The 24,465-nt window shown below is 39.8% G+C and overlaps 1 pseudogene; it reads right to left on the bottom strand.

Annotated features, from left to right (window-relative positions):
- Positions 1-1,557: 1,557 nt before the first annotated feature.
- The window catches only part of LOC113097645 (zinc finger protein 40-like), a 53,301-nt pseudogene continuing 30,393 nt past the window's right edge, over positions 1,558-24,465 (bottom strand).

Here is a 24,465-nt window from a genome sequence, read left to right as displayed (position 1 = left end):
ATAAACGCAATCTGTTAAGATCAGGTGAATATGGATGCTGAATTAAGAATTATGGAAATATGTAGTTCTGTTTTTCAGTGTAGCTCTCAGGCAAGGGTGGCATGACTGCAGTAATATTTTTCAAATTTCTGACAACGCGCTCATAGACAAGGCTAAGCTCGCCTGTAATATACAGTCCTAATGATGAAACTCTTTAATTTTTCTCTATAGAATAGAACTGATGCAAAGATGCATTGACACTGACTAATGACAGAAAGGGATTTATTTAGAATTAGGTGGAAAGTTTGAAAGTCATACACATCTACATTACGGACAAATCTAGGAATGTTGTTTCCATTGGATAGAATAGTTTCACGTTGACTAATGAGTTTTAATGTTCTCTCACTTTGATTAAATTCATCAGGTTTAGATGGACGGAATGTTCGGAGCTGAGTCTCACCCACTCTCATGCTCTTCTGGGGGCTGGGTAACTAAGCAACATCCTCCCTCACCCCACCATCTTGCATGATGTGCCATGTACTGCTCTACTCTGCATGCAATAACACGACCCGTCCAGCAGGTAGCGTTATTGAGTCAGTCTTGGTGGACTGCAGAGGCAGCCAGCAAATACTCTCAATTGAATGAGTCATTCTGGGGATGTAATGAGAGCTTTTGCTCCAAGCCTCTTGAGACAAGGACAGTGTTGCAGTCAGTAAAACCTCGTAAAGGAGCTGATTGGTGACGTCATTGGCTGGCCTCTCCAAGCTCCTCATTAGTGATTTTGAACTGCTGAATAAAATCTAGTGTCTTGGAGAGCCCCGGAATAACCCTTTCTACAGGGTTGATTAAAGGAGAGAAAAAAGGCAAAGAAAAATCAGAGCGCTAATTACACAACTTAAAAAAATGAGACTTCAGAGGCATTTCTACACTTGTAAACAAGGTTTTACTGATACTGTTGATAGTATAGATTACAGCAAACGTAAAGCCACCATTTTACTCATACCTATGGTCTTATGGAGTTCAAAATGGGCACCAGGTGGAATATAATAAATACTTGACCACAACATCTGTGCACAAGAACACTGCCCCCAAAAGCCATAAGAAATGTTTATATATCAGTACAACATTAATTTCCCCATCAGTTTACGACATTTTAAACAACCTTTTAAAAATAAAAAATGTAAAAAATAAAACAAATTTCCTCCATTCTTCTTTTACTTCCATATGAATTAACTTCCAAATAGGTGACTACTAGATTTATAATATATTATATACAGGTTTCTAAATGAGAAACTCCAAAAGGCACAATTGTATATACAACATGTACAAAAAGAAAAGAAAAACTGTCTGGTGCTGACAAAAAAAAAACTACAAAATAAAATAATTGGTCATCATTTATGATTGCACATTACAATATCACTGTCAGAAAATGTGCTTTAGAGAAGGTTTGCAGAGCAGCAAACCTCCTGAAGTGTTTAGTTTTACAAAGTGACAAAGTTTTACAAAAAAGGAGGGAGAAAGAAGTGGAAAGAGAAAGAGAAATACATAGGCAGAAAAGACAGAGCTTTTATTGGGATCTCAGGTAGCTATGACAAGTCTATCCTCATCATCACTAGAGGCTTCATTGTAGTCCTCAGTCACTGGTTGTCTAGAGACAGGTTGCTTTTTCACTTCACCAGCCCCACCAGCAGTTGCCATGTGTGCAACATCGCAGCCTCTCTCATTACAGCATGAGGGGGAGGAGAGCGAAGGAGGTTGTGGTGGTGTGTTGGGTTTGTCCACCATGGTTGTAGTCTTCTTTACACCCCCTGTGTCCATAGACCTTGTGCTAGGGCTGTTTTGAGAGACCTGCTTTGGCTCTGTGGATGGCTTTGCATTTGTAGGAACATCTCCTGGATTGGCTATTGCAGGACTGGCTGAAGAAATAGGTGCTGGTGCTGATTCTGCAACCTTTGCTGGTGGAGGTACAGATGCTACACCCTCAGGGCTACGTGACTTATTCTGGGCTGCAGGAAGTGGACTGAGAGCTGAGAGGGGCTAAGGGATGGTATAAGGGCTGGCAAGGCAATGTTGAGGATCTGCAGGCCAGGGATTTGTGCTGGGGAAGCAGTGCTGCACTGAGGGTGCAGGGCTAGCTGCCAACACTTGTACGCCTAGGGTGGCATTTAATGGGAGACTCTGTTGAGGCATCAGCTGGGTGGAGTTGGCTAAACCCACCATGCTCAAGGTCTCCAAACCCACAGGCTGCATGGCGGTTTGGGGAGCACCAAGTGTCTGAAGCCCTGCCACTTGCCCCAGAGGGAAACAAGGCAGTACACTACTGATTGGTTCCTGAACTACCAGCGGTTGGGTTGGGGAGCCCTCTGGTTGCAAGGTGTTGGATGCTGGGAGGGGGCTTCCGGTCTGCCTGTGGATCACGCTGAGTGCTGGGATGGTTAGCTGGACTGGCCCGGCCTGAATGGGTACAAAAGTGGAGTAAGCAGCCAAACCGGTGGGAACAAGCTGGATGCCACCCACAGGTACCATGCTGTATGGGGAACGAGGGGGCTGTTGGGAGTGCAATGGCAGGTGGCTGAAGAGATGAGTAGTGGCTTCCACTCTGGCCTCATGGATCAGATCTGCATTTGGAAAGTGCAGAGGACCCTGAAGAGGGTCAGAAGAGGTCTGAGTACCACGGTCGACGTTGGCATTGCACTCACTTGCAGGCTGGGATATGGTGCTTGACACCCCTTCCTGTTAAAGAACAATGTTATGAATACTTTTATCAACACCGCCAAACAACACAAAAATTGCAGTCAGTGACTACATTAAATTCTATTCACCTTTTCATGCATTCAAAGCAGTTTTGCTGATGTGCCAGGCATGCGAGACTCAAGACATGGGAATGCATATGGGGTCGGGTACTGGTATGGGGTGAGGTGTACATGTAGAGAGGGTGAGATGCATGACGGGAAAGACAATGACTGCGAGGACACGGGTCTCACCTGGCCAAGTTTGCCACCCTTGCCTGGCACTGGGGGACTAGGGGGAACATCAAAGTCGGGGTAGTCGATGGACATCTGCCTACAAGGTGACACTGGGCTCATCATGTGTACGGAGTCAGTATCAGAGGTGTGGAATTCTGAGGAAGGGGCAGGGTAGGATGTGAAAGAGATGGGACTAGGACCAGGGCTGGAGCAGGATGCAGAAATTGACATCTGTCTGACCAACGAAACAGGACTTGTCATAGCCACAGGCTCTGTGTCTGAGGTCTGGGAGTCTGAGGCTTGAGGAGGCTGAGTTTGGGGAGCTGGGGTTTGATTCAGGCTGATGGACATCTTAGCCAGCAGAGAGCTAGGAGCCATGTCAGCCTGGTTAGCAGGAAGATGCTGTGGACTTGCAGAAACAGATGGTGTTGCAGAGACTCCAGACTCCGCCTGACTGTCCTCCTCATCTTCCTCTTCTCCATCGTTATCTTCATCATCTGGGCCATCAGAGTCATCACCATCTGAGTCCTGTCTGTCAGAACTTCCCGCTCTTCCTCGATCACCTTAGGGGGAAAAACAACTTAATGAACTAAAAGAGTAGGAAGAATTGTATAATATAGCATAGGTAATTGTAGCTACTTTGAAGAGCTACAAAGTTCTACTATGAAAAGGCTCATAAGAACTTTTCACAACCCTAGTGTGTCCTAATTAATGTAACCCAAAGATGAAAGATTTAAATTGAATCCTTAAATAGTGTTTAGTTTTTCAACAGCTTACACTTTCCTGAGTTCTACTGCAAAAAAATAGATGGTCTAGAAACACCCATCACATTATAAAGGGAAGGCATTAACACCTCAGACCACAAATGCAGCCGGTGCTTGACAGCTTGTGTGGAACTGTGTGAGAGGAAAACAAATATGCTCTCAGTAACTGAGACCAGAGAAAGCTCACAGCTTCTCTCTCTCTCTCTTTGCTAAAATTAGATGCAGCAATTTCCTCACATTAAACGCTGTGTATGCCGCCCACATGCACCAAGAGTTAACAAGGAAAAAGACTGCATTTAGAATCTCTAATTAGACTATGGCATTGCCATTGATGAGCACCACTGCAACAGAACATAGCCAGGGACAATCCACATTTAACAGATAATGCTATTATAAGTAAGCCTATTAATTGCAGGTTGATTCTGTTATTGAAAAAAATAATATGTAATGGTGTAAACAAAACTATAGTTTCTGCCATCTAAAGTTGGTTGGTTATTCATTGGTCCTCATCAGATAAACTCGATTATTCAGTGTCTGATATCAAGTGTAATATTTCTGAAAACACATAAGTGACTTCTACCTGAGTCTTCTGGGTCCTGGTCCTCAATAAAACCCACAGAAACTCCCATTTCTATGCACTTCTTGCTGTGGGCTTTGGACTTCATATGCTTGGTTAGGTTCCCTGTGTGGAATAAGGGAACAAAGAGGTCACTCAGGTGGGAGGCGGATGCAGGGCATGGGAGTGGTTTACATAAGCATGACATATTCCTAAGCACTAGCTCTATGTAATGGGTGAGTAACTGATAAAGAAGTTCTTAAAGGAACGTGGGCTGGACTGACACTGTGTGCTGTACTGCAGTGTGGGAAGTTCAACTGTGATGAATCATACAGGCTTTTTTAAGAGGACAGGCACAGTCTGAAAAAAACACTTTGTACAGAAGCAATTTCCAACCATCCCTAAGAATTATCTAAATTACCTAACTGTTCTCAAATTCTGACACATTTCATTTACAAAATGAAACTGCATTTCATTTAGAAAATGAAACAAATTAATATGTTTAAATTTGTCCTTATGCAAGTGTATGACTTGGCCATTTACGATGGAAGACAAAAACCAGAGGTGCTTTTTGGATTACATTTTTATCTGCATTAAAAAAATTAAATTATTTTATTTTAATCCTGTTTAATATATGTAACCATTTTATAAAGTCTGCTTATTATTTGTAATGGTCAAAAATAACTTTTCAATAATAATCAATTGAGTAAGAAAATAAATTTAAGCATCAAAGCTTTCAAATCAGTGTTTGGGACTAAACCCACCTTTGGTCTTGAAAGAGAAGTTGCAGTGTGTACAATGAAATGGACGGATGTCCGAATGTGTACGGATGTGTTTCCGCAGCATGCTAGGTTTCTTGCAGCGGATTCCACATTCCTCACATATGTATTTCCCTCTTCCACGGCCCCTAACGTATACATACTCCTCATTCGACTTGTAACTGAAAATATACCACAAATTGCACATCAAAACACAATTTCCTGTTATGTAATTGGGAAGTGGGATAAGATAAATGCTAAGATTTACAAACCCTCCATCAAAGATCTTCACTCGTTGGGGTTCAGATTTAGAAGAGTCTCTGTCCGACTCTGTTTGATTAATTAGTCGAGTCTCTGGTTTTGTTTTTCCACTATTCTCAGCTGGCACAGATCTCTGCTGAATCAAAACCTGAAACAATACAAAATACAATAAGAATTTGTCAATCATGCATGTACCATAACAAATGTATTTAAAATGTAAAATAGCAAACAGTATGTTCAAGCTAACTGTTAAAGCAAACTCGGTCAAGTGAAAATGTTCATACTATTGGCAAGATGTCCTTCAGCTTCCCAGAGTAGGTCAAAATGTCAGATTTCAAAGTTGTTGTTTTTGCTTGGGTGTAGTGTATTTTCTTGGATGTCTGTTTGGAGTCAAACAAGGACATGACCACTTTTGTGGGAAGCCCCAGTGGATTGGGATTGTTGGGGTTTACTACCCATGCAGAGTAGGCAGAGATCCTCTGGTCTGCCTGTTGAATGTGGAGGGGTTTCCTTTTCATGAGAAAACACCAGGTGAAGGTTGTAGCTGTTTTGAGACTAGGGAAAGACAGGCGATGACTGTCTCTGGTGTTGACAACAGACACAGAAGAAGCTAACTTCACTTGTCCCTGAAATGTTGGAGGCCTTAGAGGAGACTTTGGATGGAACCCAACGCTGCTCCTCAGTTTTCTCTTGTGGCTTCAGAGTGGAATTCTCTGGCATGGCATAGCTTTGAACTCTGGAAGAAAAACATGTAGCAGTTGTTGTGGAAGGTGTTCTGCTCTCCATCTCGTGTTTACTTAACTCAGTTGTCGTTTGGGATACTGATGTCTGGGTGTTCTTGTCAGCTTCTGTCATCTCTGGCAATTGTTCTGGGGCATCAGTCTCAATTGGGCTGTCCACTGGCTCTGTGGTGCAAACCTGTCTAACCAGCGTAAACTTCCTCTGCCTGGTCATTTCTGACATCTTGGAGTTCAGGTAGTTTAGAGATCTACCATCAGTGAGACATGCAACTCCGTGTTCATCTTTAGCCCGTTTTTGTGTCTTTTCCATAGCAATGTCCAGGCTGTTGGCAGGGGAGAGCATACGCTTGCTTGAGGCAGTAGACTCTTGGGGGCATAAATTTGCAGATGCCAGTTTTTGTGTACAATGCAGTGAACCAAGAGACAGGATGCTTTGCTCAGTGATTTGGTTTTGGTCAGTAGATTTCAAGTTGGTTTTCATCGGTATAGCAACAGACCCAGGTTGCCTATGAGCTTGAATTTCTGGTCTAATATTTGAATCACTGTTCACAACATGTACCGTAGGGAAGCTGACCTTGGAAACCACAGAAGAAGGTGCTAGGGTGTGCTCGTGAGTAATTAGAATCTGTGGTACAGGTGTAGATACTGGGGTTATACGAGATGCTGGATCAACTTGCAAACCAGTAGGCAGTACAATTGGGGGCTTATTGATTGCAGCCTGATAACCTGATTGTGCTACATAGACATTTTGCATTCCATCATTTGACTGAGAGACTTTAATTTCATTAGCAATTGGTATAGTTATCACTGGCAAAGTGATCTGTGGGCCTTGTACACCTGCTAAATATGTCTGGCCAGTTTTTAGTACAGGGCAATTCATTTGGTATTTAGGTATAAAGCTCTTCTTATTTTTTTCATCAAAGCTCTTCTGAGCGTCTGTCTGACCAGCCACCTTTTGGACCAGAGGTTGCACACGGCATCCCAAAACCCTTGAGGTCTGATGCCATGGATGTGGAAGACCATGAACTTGGGTTGTTGTTGGGTTTGGCTTCCAAGGTTGATGCTTTGAACCACTTGCTCATTTTTCGGTAACAGGGCATCTCCAGAATGTAGAACATAAGATTTAACAAGTGCAGATGTGTTCAGATTTTTAGATCTAGGTTGGGACCCAGAGCATTCATTAGTGAATGGGACTCTTTGGATGGGGGGAGTCTGTTTACCTGGTAATTGGGGGTCTGGTGCAATCTTTAAGGACATTTGACGTACCAGAGGCCCCCTCCTTCGTTCAATGAGAGGCACCAGGGTAGTTAGAGGACTTTGTGTAATTTTTGGCAGGGCAGTCTGAATAGGTGACAAAGGCCTGCTGGGTGACATGCTGCTGCAATCAAATGATTTGCTACGGTAGTCACAAGCAATTTCCAATGATGACTGAGTGGAGCTGATTTGTTCTGAGGTAGCGCGTCTCATCATGCCTGGCACCCCAAGAGTGTTGTTTGCTACAGGGATCCCTTGAGCTTCTGGTGGCTTCCCAACACTGTCAGACCTGGATGGGCTGTCAGATCTTGGTGGATCATCTCTGTCAAAAGAGGCTGAAATACTAGAGCACCTTGACAAGCTACTATCTCTACTGAGGCTATGAGAGAGACTAGACTCAAAGCTGGATTCACCAGAAGAGTGTTCCATTTGAGCAAGTCTTATGCGCTTTTTCTTTGGGGGGAGTTTTTCTGTTGGTAGTTTAGACAGGCTCTCACTCCTCTGAGGCCAGTTAAATGTTTCTGTTGGTTTCTCTGTTGATTCTAGAACTGGAGTTTCATGATCTCTGTCTGGTTCCTCTGTTACTAAGATTTCAGGAACTTGAATGTTGTTCTGCCGCACAAGCCTTGATTGCTGTGCAGGTGTGCCATCACTACAAATGGTAGAGGTTTGCTTACCATGAGGTTCCATTGCTTGGCTTGCACATTTAGGTGTAGACATTCTGTCATGGTAACTTTGTGAAGATAAACCCACTGCAGCCTCTGTATGACATTTTACTGTGCTCTTAACCTCCTTTTCCACAGGATCAACTGGAGATGACCTGTCAATGGACTCAGATGTTTCAAAAGAATTTGGACGGCTGAGGGAGTTGGTATGTCGAATGACTGAAGTTCCACTTCCTTGCCTCTGGAGTTCTCCTCTCTCTTTATTTGATGTGCTGACCTGAGCTTCTCTTATTGGAGATAGCCTTGACTCTTGTGGTTCTGAAACTCTGCCAATGATTTGTATTTGTCCTAAAATAGCAGTGTTACTTAAGGACTGGGTATGTTGAGAATAGGGTTGCCCTATTAAACATGTAGAGGTTTGGCAGGAGTCAAAACTTCTTGAGCATGGAGGAGTGGTCTCAGTTGGAGACTGGTCATCGTCATCTCCAACACTTTTAATTTTCCTTCTTTTTCTTACTGTGAGTGGTTGCTCTACAATGCCGGTAATTAATGCATTTCTGTTTAAAAGGGGCTGCTGAGTTCCACGTCCAAAAACTTCTGTGTCAATCTCTCTGGCATGCATAGGCTTGTTTTTTGGACCATGCAGTTCAGAACAATAAAACTTCTTGTGATTTTCAAAATTTTCCAGTTTTCTGTAACGGTTGCGACAAGTCTCACATTCATACATTGACCCTTTGTTTTGCTGGGGTTTTCGGTTTCTTTCTGTTGCATGCTCAAAAGACTTACTTCGTAGTTCATGTGTAACACTTGGTCCATGATGGCTCTCATCCATGGAATGGACAGAGATAAGAACGTGACCATCATTTGTGGACAAATCCTCAACTGCTATCTGTCTCACTAGTGTACGTGGATGTACAGCAGGATTGGGAGTAGAGGGAGCTGAAGAGAACACATCATCATTTAGTGAACTAATCTTGTCATCAAATGAATGACAGATCCTAAGTGGGTGAGGCTGAGGTGTTACATTGGGGAAGAGAGCTGACTGACCAGGTGTTGTAGGCATCGAATTACTTCTTGTAATTGGTAAACAGTCAATAACTGGATACTGAGGTGGTACAGAAAGAAGGAATACTGGCTTGGATTTGTCTGTCGGAGTGAATGGAGATTTTGGTATGTCTGAGTTGGAACTAGATCTTCTTACCTGTGGTTTTAAATCAAATTGAAAGGAGTCTTTAAATATGTAGGATTTAGGGGAATCAATGCTACCCCTTCTTGAAAGGGAAGTCCGTCTGGGTTTGACACTGTCTAATTGTTTGTCATCCACAACAGCCTCATTGTCTGAGATCAGCTTTGAGATACGCTCCTCAAGAGATAGAGCTTTGGTTTCTAATGGAGGACGCATTTGTCCTGAAGAAACTCGAGGCCTTTCGACAGGTGCTACATGCATGACAGTTGCCACAACTGAGGAAGGGGGAACTTGTGCTTTTGTAAGGTCATTTTCTGCTGGTGGAGTTATCTTAACAAAAGGACTTGGCGGACTCATTGCTTGATCTGCACTCTCAGAACGTGAAAAGTAGCCAGAGTCTGTGCTTCCAAGACTCCGAGGACTTAGCAGACACTTGCCTTGTGATTGTTGAGAGTAATCAGTTGCTTGTTGTCTTTGTAGCTGGGCATGGCTGCCTCCTAGTGGTGATTTACAATGCTGATCTTCATCTTCACTAACTGAATCTTGTAGAGGACTTGTGCAATCCACTTCTTTCAGTGAAGAAAGAACCATTACATTGGACCGTATGTTTGCTGTGTGGAAATCCCGTTGCCTCTGGGCTGTGGCATGTTCAGGTGTCAAATCTGTAACTCTTGGGCTGTCTGCACGCAAAGGCGAAACATTTGCAGGGTGAACAACCACTTTAGGGAGAGCAGCAGTGACCTTTGGCTCACAACCTCTCTGAGTAACCAGTGGTTTCAGAGTTTCAAACACCAGTGAATGCTCTGATTCTCCTTGGCTTGGTACCATGCCTGCACTCAGCAGACTGCTCTCAGACAATACTGTTAGGCTGCTTTGTGAAGAATCCAGGTCTAAGTCAGCTGCACTACCTTCTTCACCTTCATCACTGTCCCCACTTTCCTCCACATCAGAATGTGTTGGCAGGCCTTTGTCCGATTCTTGAGAGAGGGATCCACTTCTGGAGTCTTTTATCAGACCCAGTTTGATGGCATGTGCATGAGATTTCTTATGCTTGTATAAGTTACTCTTTGTCTTAAATGAAAAACCACATGTCACACATGGGTAAGGTCTCTCTCCTGTGTGGGACCGTATGTGTTTTAGAAGCACACTTGGTTTAGCACAAGCCCTTTTACAATATTCACAGACATACTTCCCTTGTTTTTTTGGTTTTTGATCTTTTGCAGAGATGTCAGATACCTGGCTTGCACTGAAGTTGACCACATTTGTCATCTGAACAGGGTTGAAACCTGGTGTGACAGGGACTTGAATGGAGTTGGGTACTGTGGCTGACAAAGATTGGCATGTTTGAACAACAGGGGGCTGGCTCTGAGGGAAGCCACCTGATCCAAATGGAACAGGTGCATGTGACAATGTAAGTGAAGGACCCACACTATAGCTTTTCTGGAATCCTGGTTTGTCCTGCTGACGATTTCCTGACATGTTCACATACTGTTGTGTCGTGTGTTGCCCTGGAGATGCCACACTGCTGTAGAACTGTTTGGCTGCGTTGATTGGTGGCACAAATGAGGGTTGTGACTGGACATTGAAATTTACAGCAGGCATAGTCACGGCATAGTCTGAATAAGTGACAGGAATGGAAACTGATTTTCCAAGATGACCTATTGGACTGATGTTCTTTCTTTCTGTCAGTGTATTGAAATCTGGCTCCATAGCCTTGAGCAGTACCTCAAGGGGAGCACTTGTGTGAGAGGGAGATGTGTTTTTGTTGTTGCCGTTGCCACAGAAGCCTTCTGCCTGCAAAGGCCCTGTAGCACAAAGTTCCTCTGCAGCACTTTTGTGACTGAGAGCCTGTGGCTCTAAGGTTGAGGACTCCTTGTGCTCTTCTTTTACTGCTCTAGATGTGGATGCATCCTGTGGTGCATCTTCAGCATCTTGAGGTTCAGGCAATCCATGCGATGGACTGCTTGAAAAAGAAGAGGAGGGTGTGGCTTCCTTGGATGAAGAAGAGATGTTTGGAGAAATTGATTTTTTGGTCTGTGATTGCTTTTTGACGGGAGATTTTGGTATTCTCTTTAGCTGATTTTGGTCCACAACTTTCTTCCTCTTCAATCCTTTGATGCTTTCAGAGTTTCTGGCAGTACTTTCTTTTGTGTCTGTATGGGAAAAAATAAAGAACATTTTTAATGAATAATCCAAAAAACTTTCAACATTTATTATGTCCAATACCTTTTGTGATTTTCTTTTTCCAGATCAATATCAAGTATTACATATAATTATTTAAAAACAATTTTTTTATGACCAACCACAAGATTACTCAACAACAACAACAAAGATTTTTAAAGGTTAAATACACATTTTTGAATAATGTTTAAACTTATTTAAATTACATGCAGTTTTTCAATGTTGAAAACGTAGAATTCTTGATTACATTATTCTTACCCATTTTTATTTTAACAAGAATGTTAACTGAATCAACTGACAACAGGCATCTGAGCAATCATTGACATATTACAGTAAATACATGATGTTTTATTTTTGACAGTGCAATTCAGTTTGTAGTGCACAATAACAAAGAATGTATATCTCAGACATAAAAGCACAGAAAAAGCCTAAAAACCTAAAAATGTAACAAATCTAAATTAGTGTGCTCGACTACAGATTGTACAAATTGCCCATGCATTTCCCTAACAATCTTCGAAACAAACACGTCTGTTATTTTCTGCTTTCATTCCCTCCCCTTTAGCAGAAAACCTTTCATCATGCAAAGTTCATAAGCAAAACAAAATCAAACCATATACTGCACTTTCTACAACACCTAAACATCAAAATTAACTTCACAAATGACCCAAAATTCAGACAAAAAGAAAATTCAGACAAGTCATCAACAGCAAAAATCTTACTAATATCAGACAAACCAAAACATACCTAAGCAACGGATTTTGATGAATTGTAGTGTGGACGAAGCAAATCAAGCAAATAAAAATAAAATAATCCTCTTCTTTGCAAGCCCAGTTCACTATAAGCTTCACCAGTGCTTCTGACAGCTAGCACATAGACAAGACTGTTGGAATCTAGAAGTTCTCCTGAGCTGCTACTGAGGCCCACGCATCATTATGTACAAAACCCACTCTCTGTTTCTCAACCCTCTGTCACCATCCCTCTCTCGCTCTCTCTCTCCAAACCCTCCCTTCACTTGCTCTCCTACATCTCATTCAATACTGCAATTGTGTTAGTTAGGATGAGCCTTACCTTGTTCTATTCTTTTACAAGCTCTCAGTCAATTGGCAGAGAAAAACAATAAGAAATCATTTGCGTGTAGGTGTTCATGTGGATGAATAAACTTGTGTGAATTAATTAAATCTTTCCCTGGATAAAATGCAGTCCAGATACTCTGAGCAGTAAGACCTGAGCACCTACGTCAACATCTGGCAGAAAACAAATTGCTCTTAATTTGGAAAAGGAAACATGGCAAAGTGCATACACAACTGAATCTTTTTCACAATTACTCATCATTGGGCAGGGTTTACCACATTTGCCATGTTTGGACTCACTGTGGTCTTTAAGTTATACTGAGGCTCTTTGTGTGCCTGATGCCAAGTAGTTACAAAACAAGTAACCAAGCCTGAACATCTGTGGCAACCCTGCACTTATTAGGGTTTCCCTTCTTTACTTTGCTTGGCATGGTTGGTGGAGAGAAGTGGTTAGTATTAGAACAACAAAGTCATAATTTCCTGGATGCCTTAGGAATTCCCCAGAAATTAAAAAAACCTGTTAGGATTTCATGAACACGTCAATCTAACTTAATTCTCTTTGTAACCTTAGCAAGTCAGTGATCAACAGACAAACTTCCTTACGTTTCTAGAGAATGTAGAAAGAGGATGTGAGGACATCCACAAACTCTGAGCTAATTAACGCCTTTAACGGATTCAGGATTAACATGGAGATGGGCTGGTGACATCACTGCCTGCTGTATTTTGAGAAGTTGTTTACACGTTTCTTAAACCAGTTGCATTCTGGTGTAATCTATCCGGACAGGAGCACTAAAAAAAACAGAGCCAGAATAAACTGAACATATGCTAAATTAATCCTTCATGCAACCATTGTAGATGAATATGGTCATACTATTGTATTATGGTAACAAATGATTACATTTATTTAAATTGTACAAGGTGCTTCAAATGTTTCAACAGCAGTATCATAGGGCCATGTTCTCATATAAACAAATACTGTTACAGCTTATTCAGAGTTTTCCTTTGCTTTTACATAATCTATAACATCCTCCCATTCTAACCTATTATGCAACATCTATGGTGTTTTTCCATGTATGAAATGTGGCTTTTAAATGGCTGCTACTTTTTTGGCTGCTACTTTTTTTTGTTTTTTCTTTTTTGATTAAGCCAAAGATGTAAAGTGTGGCAAGTTCATTTAGTGAAAGTGACATTCAGCCAAGTATGGTGACCCATACTCAGAATTTGTGCTCTGCATTTAACCCATCCGAAATGCACACACACAGAGCAGTGAACACACACACACACTGTGAGCACACACCCGGAGCAGTGGGCAGCCATTTATGCTGCGGCGCCCGGGGAGCAGTTGGGGGTTCGATGCCTTGCTCAAGGGCACCTAAGTCGTGATATTGAAGGTGGAGAGAGAACTGTACATGCACTCCCCCCACCCACAATTCCGTCCGGCCCGAGACTAGAACTCACAACCCTTCGATTGGGAGTCCAACCCTCTAACCATTAGGCCACGACTTCCCCAAAGTTCAAGTTTTGAGTTGAACTGAGTTCAAGTGCAGCAGAGCTAAATGCGGTGGCCACAGGTGAAGGCTAACAGGGGTGCTGTAACTCCTGGAAACCCCCAGAACATCCAATGCACCTTCAAAAGCAGTACACCTTTTCGGACCAGAGAACCTGGTTACAGATACAGTCTAGTACAAGCAAATGCCATTTGCTCTGGGAAGCTGAATGATGGTATGGTAGGTAACAATTTCTCAGAATTTGCCCTGGATTCAACACAGAAAATATTCTGCCTTGCAATGTGAAATGAACAACGTGAACAAAGAAACTATTCCCCTTTAATGCCATAGAAGTTCTCGTACCTCTCTGGGATAAAGGAGGAGGAGGAGAGAGAAGCTTCCTGTTGATGCAGCATTTGAAAGGAACAGTTAAAAAATATTGTTTTATATAATGAATAATACCTTTATGTGAAGCTTTGGGGTCTTTGAGCTCCTTCTGTGCCTCCTCTATTTTATCTGAAACAGAAAAACAAAGATTTCCATTTTAGCCAAATCCAATAGTGAATAATAGCATTAAGTATAAATGATGGCACAGTTCTGGGACACAGTGATGTAGCATTTCAAAATACAGCTTTAAAAACAAAGAACATCAAAGTGTGTCAAATATGGCAGAAGAAATTTGTTAATATATTATCAATGCTAGATATATTTCAAGACTTAATTTTACAACAGTAAATCTTTAAAGATAATATAATATAATATAATATAATATAATATAATATAATATAATATAATATAATATAATATAATATAATATAATATAATATAATGGCATACATTTCAAATTTATTTTCATTGGCTCTGTGTGTGGGAGGGATATGCACACTGAGAATATACAATATTTGAATGCAATTAATTATTATTATATAAGAGCAGCCAGGATTATGTACTGTATGCATTTACATGTGCTCTAAAATATGGGGAATGAGAAGCAATCATCTCCTTTCACTACCTTCACACACACACATGTACACATCTGCCCACTGCATACACAAATACAAAAAAGCATTGAAAAGCAGAAGAGATTGGTGTGGTATGTTTCAACCACAAAACCCCATTACAAGGCATGAGCAAACACTAGTTTGCTTTAAAAACAATGCCTCACTGTGAAGCGAGAACCAAAGCAGTTTTGGAAAGCGTCCTCTCTTGCTGTTAGGAAAAATGCTGTGGCCACTAAAACGCTACCGGACACTTTTACGGGAAAGACGCTCTTCACTGCAAGCAAAACAGGGTGGAGTTGTGAGGGGGTGCCCAGTGACTGAGGTCACAGTGTGTTTTGTCACGATGAGTGTTCTGAAGACAGACCCTTGATTAACTCTCCCACCCTTTTCTTCTCTCTGCAAACTCAATTTGTTATATAACCAAATAAATTTATACATAACCCAATTTTTGCAAATCTTTCCCTTCAACCCACATCCTGCATCACTCACCACTCAAGCCCTGGTGAAAACAAACTGATTTTTGTCCAAGTAATCCCCAAAAACCTCTGAATTTCCAAGGTTAGCTTGATCGGTGTGTCCATGAGAGCCTGAACTTGCTCTGGAGGGCTTATCTAAACCCTAAGAATGGAAACTCCTCTCATTCCCACTCTGTCCTCTTCCATTGCATCACATCACTCCTCACTTGTTCTCTAACCACTTCACTGCCTCAAGCATCACTGTATGTCATTCATCACCAATTATAACCCCATCACATTCTGCACCATCATCTGGGGGATTTCTAGATGCTGAGTCACCACATATGTTTAAGGGCATGAACCGCTTGGTCTAACCACACATCCAGATTTACCGGTCTTATCCTCAATCATTTGGAGCAAACATCATATATGCGGCAGTAAATTAGGGATCTTATAACAATGTTACTTAATGTACCGCAAATAGGATATCTTCCGTCCATCCCTATCCCAGAATTCCTTGGACGAGATAGAGTTCGAGAAATGAGATGGAAAAACTCTAAGCCTGTGAATCAGAAAAAAATGAAATATTCTGGTTGAAGCAAAAGAGAGTGGTTGCAGGTGTTTCTTCCTTAACTTCCTTAAGTAAATGCAATGTGGCCTCAAACACACAAGCATTGTAGAGTTTCTTTGCATACGGTAGGAAAATCATTACCAAGGATAATTACGCTTGGTTTCAACTTCTACAAACCAGGAAAACTTTCCAGTGACAAGTTATTTGTCTGTTCACAATAAAAAAAAAAGTAAATGTTGCATGACACATCATAATCACAGCCAATAAGAATTTTGTGGTGTTTTATAGCAAAGTGGAGTGAGATTTTGGACCAATGAGGTTTCACTGTGGGCAGGGCTACACAACAATACCAAAATTGTTACCAAGCAATGAACAAAATTACAGTCTGATGACCTGACAGGAAAGAAACTTCGTGACAAAATTACGAGTGAAAGAAGAACAGAAACAGAAAATCAGAAAGTTGCTAGTCATGAACCCAATGCAAAGAATCTCCTCTAGAGATTTTCCCTTCCTCTTTTCCACTCTTATAGTGTTCTTAGCAGATCATAGCATATTTGTAAGATGTGTTGGATCAACTATAAAGTTTTGTGAGGAACTTCCTGGGCTGTAGACGATTTGCAATCAAATGAAATGACATCCAACTATTACTGAATGAATAACGGCCAAACCACAGTATATGGACACCAGTTGGTCCACTTTCAGTTCTTCTCCATATCTTTTTCTCTTCATTCATCATTATCTCCCACACACCTTCTTTCCCCCAACACACAAGATTTTCCTTCCAAATTACACCAACTCCAAACCTCAGATTCAGTGGAACACTCAGCGAGGAGATTTGGAAAACAGAGCTGCTGCACAAGGGTGACAAATGAGGACAATAAAACAGGCTGAAATTTACACTGGTTAATTTAGCCATGAAAACAAGGAGTTCTGAAATGTCTTTCTTCCTTGAACGAACGCTTATTGATCATCTCGATTGGCCCGGGAGACTTCATTAGATGTTAGTGTATGTGCACTAACGACATAGAGGCTAATGGAAATATAATGTGATCAGAGCTCTGGTTTTAATGGCCGTGGCAGCATGAGCAGCATGTGGGTATAAATATCAGTACATGAGTGGGTAGTGCTTTTTTCACATAAACAAATTTAAATGGGAGCTGGACTGAGTGTTCCTGTCCTAAAGAGCAGGGTTGTTAGAAAAAATTGTCTCAGTTTTAGACTGTTCATTGGCCTTCTGAGGCATAATGCAACAAAAATGCCAAGAGCTGGCAAAATCAGATCTGTCCCAATCTGATTGGGTGGAAAGAGAAAGAGAAGGAGAAAGAAGACACCTTTTTTTCAATACTAATTATACACATACATATAGGCTATAAATATGTAGCAAACAGGATACACAGGACTCAAGACAAAAAACAAAAACAGACTCAACAGTTTACAACATCCAGCTCTTCAGTGTGTAACATGCAAATCATTAGAGGCCACAGTATAACAGTGTATAATGCTCTCAGTTTTCCACACCACGTGTTTTGACAAATAACAGAGTAAGTGTCAAAAGGATTAAGTCATTTATCTGATAGTGTAGGTCATGTTATGGCATACAGAGGTTTAGTGCCTGTAAACCAGACTGTCTCACACACTTAACACACACTAAAGAAAAATAAAAAACAGGCCACAATCTAATACTAGGGAATCTAATTTAGGGAACAGTGGATCACTAAATCAGAGTGAAATGTCCAAACACTCGACAGAATTTGTACGTCTACCCCAGATCTGATTAAATTAGAGAGCATCTCTGATTTTATATCAATCCGTGGGAATCACATGACTAAAGCATCTTATGCAACCTATATTTCTCCTGTCACGCATGCAGTAACACACCACCACATCCACAAAAACACAAAAAGAACAAAAGAACCACGCTGTTCAGAAGGAAATATCTGCAAGAATGTAGTGAAGTTAGCACTTCCTTTGCACGTCTTTTATCTTGCCACTTGGCACACACATAAATACTTCTTATTTAGAAACTAATATAAAAACATGCATGTACTCGACACACACACTTCTGTGGAATTCACGCCAGGATTCCCCCGAATCCAGCAATCCCATGCTGTTCCGCTGGGAGAAATGGAGAAAAAACGTCAGATAATTGCTCAAGGGTTTCCACACATAACCAAACTTGGATCAATTTTGCAGCGGGACAGTTAAGCATATCAAAACTACTTGTTTCAAAACTACACTTGGAAAATGCTTTGGATTACCTGCACAGTGACCTCTTTCTCTCTTGCAACATTTAAAAAGGGAAATCCCGATTTAATGATTTTGTTTTCAGCAATGATGCATTAAATTGATCCAAAGTGACATCAAGGAAAAATATATATAAATGTTAAAAAACATTTCTGTTTCAAATAAAAGCTTTCCTTTGAGCAATTCATAAATTTATTTACATTTAAAATATACTAAAATATAATTAAATTGCCATAACATTTCACAATATTACTTTTTAATGTATTTTTATTCAAATAAAAGTAGCCTTGGTGAGCTAGGCTACTTCTTTTAATCTTTTGAATCACCTTACCATGATTGGATGGGCCAAGTTTCTAAACACTGAACTGTATATGTTCAATCCGTTTTTTGGACTGTTGAGGAAGTTTTGTGTTCTTAGAAAAGACCAACACAAGAGTTCACAGGGTTTCCAAGATTTCCTTACAGGAAACTTAGATGAGCATGAAGCCACCAATCAGCACCCAGGAGACAAGGGAGAAGCTTACCAGAAGTAGAGTGAATAACCATCCCCTCCTCATTACTGTCAGAGCCCCCCCTCCACTCGACACACAAAGACACAAACAAATACACACACACCTCTGTGTATTCACAAGACTGCATTACACAACATTCTGTCTTCATTAGCTGCATCATCACTTGCTGTCCAAACTTCCTCTTATCTTTCTCTTGAAATGAGTAATCTCTCCTTCTCTAATTCCCTGACTCCCCTGTTGAGCGTCGAGATGAAACAAGCATGAGCGCAAGACATACAACATCCAGTTCTGCAGTGCTCTGAATAGTTTCAGCTTCACAAAATCCTCAAATAGTACAAGCATAGATCCTTAAAACCTTAAAAAGCGTTCTGAGGAGGCTCCAAAAAACCCCTTCAGGATTTGTGATTCTAGGTGTCTGAGAACAGCAGTACTTTAAGGAACATCTATAGAGTTTGTGTTAGAAGTTTCTAGAGTAAGCAGCAGAGAACGGCGCATTACTGATAAGGCGCACTACTGTGAGCCTGCGGCCGCTCTTAATAATGCATGAAAATAAAGAAACGGCTGGAATCACAAAGACTGAGAGCAACTTGAAGAGAAACTCTTTTAAATGCAGAGCCACACACCAGCTTCCTACATTTTCTCAATAAAATAATAAAAAAATAACCTCAGAAATCAATGAATAATCACAACTGATGGAGCTGGAAAAGGCTGAATAGAAGTTGAGCTTACTACAACGGTATATTTCACACTGGTATATAGGCCTTCAACAAAACTGCTATTACCGGTAACACCTGGGAGGCGGGGCTTTGGATGCTTCACTTTCTAATAGAGCATCTGTACCTATATCATGGTTTGGTCAGTTACCTGGATGCCCGGCCATATTGAAGATACTCGGATGTAAACAACAGCATGGATTGCACAATTAATGCACTACTGAAGATGTTCTTCTACTAATTTATGATGCACTCTCAGAAAAAAGGTACAAAAGCTGTCACTGGGGAGATACCTTTTCAAAAGGTACACTTTTATTCCTACAAGTTTCTAATACGTACACTTTAAGTACTAATATGTACCTTAAAGGTACCAAAATGGACCCTTTAGGAACAAACACGTACCTTTTGAAAAGGTTCCGCCCCAGTAACAGCTTTTGTACCTTTATTTCTTAGAGTGTCTAAACCACACACACAAAAAAAGAAAAAACACTTGGAAGCTGCTAAATTATATAGAGAAGTTAATAGGTGTTAAAGATATATACTAGTTCAGAAATAAGAACCACCATTTGCAGCACTTCTACAGAAATACAAATTACAATTAATCTGCTCTCCTGAAATTTCACACCACACTCATAGTTCATGACCTCGACGTCCCACCTACACATGCAACACACATCTGTCAATGATATCCTGTGCACATCGCCGCTGAACACACTTGTGTACATCATATCACACATCTTACCCACCAAGAATGCATACAAATAAGTATCATTTTTTGTCAGCTCCTCACACACACATACACGTGCATGCGTGGCGAGACTGCCCCCGCAGGAAGTGGTGGGTGGATGCAGCAGTAGACAGAGCTGATAGTGAAGTCTGCGTGGGCACGTTGGTGAAAAATGTATCCAGTGCAGATCTTCAGTACAAACATACACCTCCTAGACTACAGTTATCCCATAATACAAACACAAAGAGTGCGCATGAGATGATGAGCGCATCATATTCAACTACATCTTTTCATTTTCTAACAAAATATGAATTGTGGTTGAACTGGCAATCTTGCTTTGAGAATGGTAGTTAGGGTGTTCCTATTTGGTTGCTAGGTTGTTCTAGGTAGTTGTCAGGCCATTGGTATGCAGTTAAGAGGACATTCAAGTTACTCCTGTGGTCCATGCTGAGATTTTTCACACTGAATCCCTTCATAAATGACCCTGAGTTTCTCAATGAATGTTCCCGCTGGATCCAGCTGGGTAGGTGTTTCATCCGCAGCGTGCCTCTCTCTCTCACACACACCTCATTCACAGCTTTAATTATTCATCAGTGCCTGATCTACCTGAGACTACCCCTTGTTGTGTTAAATAATTAATGAACACTAATGCTAAACAGACTAACAAAGTGACTCCACATGGTAGATGTGTTCACCTGTACTCAGAAGTGGGACTCACTTGTACAGACAGACACACACCAGTGATTAAACTAGCTCTGTTGCACTGTGGATCCGCTCAAGAGCGAATGATAAACAACTATTTGCTGCATGTCTCATACAGATGCTGCAGTGTTTCCAGCGGTTCTTGCTAAAGACATCACTCCACTGGAAACGGGAAGGTTCAGCGGTTGAATATGAGCCTCTGCGCAAAATAGCATGCTCCTGTTTTTTACCTCCCATAAAGAAGAAATGAAACAAAACCAGTGCATTACAGCCTGACACCACGGTACCCAACCAGAGAACTGTATTAAAATAAAGAGTAGACAAACAACAATGTATTTCAAGAAATGAAATGGGGGACTCCACTCCATAATACAAACCATTTGCTATATATACACATTTCAAACATTTCATATTTACATAAAATAGCGGCATATGTTCTCAAAGTTATTAATGCAAACATATAGTAATCAAGATCAATTACTGTGTCTCACACATAAGAGGACATATATCAATTTACTATAAAAAGGCTTTTTTTCCTCACATTTCAGATGTGAAAGTTAAAGCTCAAGACTATTAATATCTGTTTTAGACAGGGAACCGCGAGTGTGAACTGACAATGACACGAATCTTTCCTGACATGAAAATTGAGCCATTTGCCATCAAGTAAATATTTCAAAATTTTTCATATATGTGGAACCCAGATGAGAAAAGCAACAGTTTACAAGTTAACCAGTCCTATCTTACTGATATATTTTATATTATTATTATTATTATTTTTTAATATACATACATGAATACATACACCCATATATGCATGTATGGTTTTCTTTTTTTCTTTAAATGATTGAATATTTTCAGATTCCAGTGTTTATATTTTAATTAGTTCTTATTTTAAATATCATACCTTTTAATTAATTATATTCATCAAATTATAAACAAATTGGATAATCAGTCTCAAAAATATGATATTGACCCAAACGCACCAAAAGTAAAACCAACTTCGGTTCAGTATTACAAAATTTATATCAGTTATCTTTCCTGCCGTTTTAATAAAATTCAAGAGAAATAAGAGATCTGCTGAAACAAAAATGCCTATAAATAAATATGGTTTGTAATTTCAAATATAACAATTAAAACAGAATCAGTATATTTTCAAAATTAAAGATTAAAGATTAGCAAACCTGTTTTCTTTGGCCACAGCTGACATGTGTGAATCTGTAACACTTCTCTGAAGTGAGATTTCATTTCCTCATTGTGTCGGGATAATAAATCCCATCCAGAGTGATCTGGAACAGCGTGCAGCAGTGCGTGTGTTTGTGGCTGTTCGTTTACAGCTGTCTGTCCGGCTGACAGTAAAATAGCTGCTCCCTGTCACCTCCCATAAAATCAGTTTCTCTTATTACACTTTGGCACTTTACACTGGCACACACACACACACACACAGCCATGTGTTCATTCAGTAAAGACAACACAGTACTCAGTCTTTCTGTCTCTCTTGACTAGGGTTATTATAGTTAACTAAAACTAAAAACATTTTCGATACTTGAAATAAACTTGAACTGAAACAAAATATAAAACCGCTAAATGTATTTATTTAAACTGGTCACCAAGGCAGCATTTCTTTTTTCATTTAGTTTAACTTGAAGCACAATAACTAAAATAAAAACAATTGTATAAAAATTACATAGATGTATAAAATCTTCAAAAGTCAACAAACTAATTTCATTTAAAATGAAAATGAAAAAAAGTACAAATTAAAACTAATGCAAAATATTTTAAAAACTATAACAGTATCTTAATGATACCGACAAAACTGTCAAAATATTATAATGAGGAAGTAAAAGAGAATATAATGATTAACAAATAAATGTAATAAAAAATGTACAGTAAGTAAAATTAAGTAATTAGAGAAATGGGCCTATTTTTTCATGAAATTTAGCAAAATTGCTACAAAAAAAAGGAGGGGGGGGTTCAATCTCTTTATGCAAAATATAATTTCTGAAATGTCTAGGATGAAATATGAACTATACATATTCTTGACAAATTTTCTGAGATTCACCCAAAAGCATGCAACAACTGTGTGTGTGTGTGTGTACTTCCTCTAAGAAGTGTCCTGCTTACCACACCCTTTAGTCCACAAAATAGCAGGCACTTGTGTAAATAATGTTACCGTGCACCAGAGACATTCAACCACACACACACGCACACACGAGTGGGGAATCCCTGTCAGGGCAGGCCGAGCCGTTCCTTACCAAACAAACAGATGATGTCATCATTAGCAGAAGCTCAGCGTGGCCGATCCTGTTCTATCCTGCCCCGCACAATCCCACACAATCCCTACTTTATGAGCGTCTCTCTTGCTTTCTTTTTCTCATAGGCAGGTTTAACCCTTTAAACACTGTGCTGATCACACCATGGGGATTTCAACAAATGTGATTCCACAGCCTAAACATCAAGGGTGAACCTCATAAAAACAAGTCCAGGTCACACTTCAAGCCAAATTTGAAACAAAAAAAAACAATAGAATAAAATGTTCTGCATTAAAAATTAAGCAACAGATAAAAAAAAACTACTTGTTTAAGGTAGTGTTGCACGGTGCACCGATACTTCAAAAGTATCGCGATTCTCGGAAATTAAAAACATCACGATTTCTAAATTTATTAGTATCGATACTTCAAAGAATGACTGCGTTCCAGATTTGTAAGACATGTTTCATGTTGGTGTGTGTAACACACGCTTCCAGTGCCTCCCTATGGACGTCTGTGTTTTTTCTCCCCACGCAAGCGGCAAAAAAGCACTAAAGCGAGATGCTGCATTAGTGTGCATAATGTGTGCATAAAATGTGTGCATAATCGCATTAAATAGTTAAAATAAGTCGTTCAGATGAACAAAGCAAAAGGTTTTCTCGCATAATTAACATTTTAATTGTTTGGTCAGACAGTTCATATAATATTCACACTAATCGGGGATTAAACGTGGAGTTATGTTCTGTATGCTAAACATGAAAACTAGCGTATAGGTTAATATTAGGGTTTGTGGTTAGTTGCATGAAATTATGCATAATTAACTGTTATTACTATAGTAAGCATAATAATGTATAACTTACAATGAAACTGTAAAATAAACTTACCAAAAATAATAATAATTATTTTATTTTTTTATGAAAACTGAGCACATAATTCAGTGGCACTTTATCATAAGGTCCCATTAATTAATGTTATTTATGCAATAAATTGTAGATTTGTTACAGTATTTATCAATCTTTGTTAATGTTAGTTAATAAAAATACAACTGTCCATTGTTAGTTCGTGTCAGCTCAAGTCCATTAAATAATACTAACAGACAAAACCTTTGATTGTAATAATGTATTCGTAAATGTTGGACTTAACATTTACTAGGAAAAATAAATGCTTTATTAAGTATTTTTCATTGTTAGCTCATGTTAACTAATAGTTATCTAATGTTAACAAAATGTAAAAAAAAGAAAAAAAAAGAGAAGAGAAGAAAGAAAATTTATAACTGTAATGAATCCAAATATTTTACATTTGAGTTTTTGTAACTGCCATTATGTTTTTTTTTTCATTAGAATTTCTTTAATGCTGTAATACAAGGATTTTTGATTTTATATTTATTTTATATTTCAATCAGCATAATGTAAAATAAAATAAAATAC

Source organism: Carassius auratus, unplaced genomic scaffold, assembly GCF_003368295.1.
Source record: "Carassius auratus strain Wakin unplaced genomic scaffold, ASM336829v1 scaf_tig00216342, whole genome shotgun sequence".
Taxonomy (NCBI): Eukaryota; Metazoa; Chordata; class Actinopteri; order Cypriniformes; family Cyprinidae; genus Carassius; species Carassius auratus.
Note: the sequence above shows the minus strand (reverse complement) of the source record. Positions and strands in the feature narration are given on the sequence as shown.